Source organism: Pinus tabuliformis, chromosome 2_1, assembly GCF_031772625.1.
Source record: "Pinus tabuliformis cultivar Carrire ecotype Pingquan chromosome 2_1, CPIR1, whole genome shotgun sequence".
In the NCBI taxonomy this organism is placed as follows: Eukaryota; Viridiplantae; Streptophyta; class Pinopsida; order Pinales; family Pinaceae; genus Pinus; species Pinus tabuliformis.
The window spans coordinates 288026837-288027219 of NC_142299.1; positions in this window are offsets into that span (position 1 = coordinate 288026837).

Consider the following 383-nt stretch of genomic DNA (forward strand, 5'->3'; position numbering starts at 1 on the left):
CGAGAACCTAATTTGGGTTGCTATAAGAACCAAAGACAATAATCTTCAATGGGTGTTCCCAGCATTTAGTCCTATATTGGATACCATCATAACAACGCTAACATTCATACTCAACATATGGATCCCAACACACATTTACATCATAGTATACACGAGTTTAGAATTACATAACATCCACGCTTATTTTATGTTTTACGGATCATGCAATATCATCTTTTAGATAGCATGAAATTTAAAAATACTTGTCTTAAACTACAAATAATTCAAATGAAAGGGTTTAATGTGTCTAGGTAAAATTTCTCATGCCATGGAGACCAATGACATCTTAATAGAAATCTGCAAATGTAACCTCAAACGTTTTATGTGCCATTTCCTCACTCTGC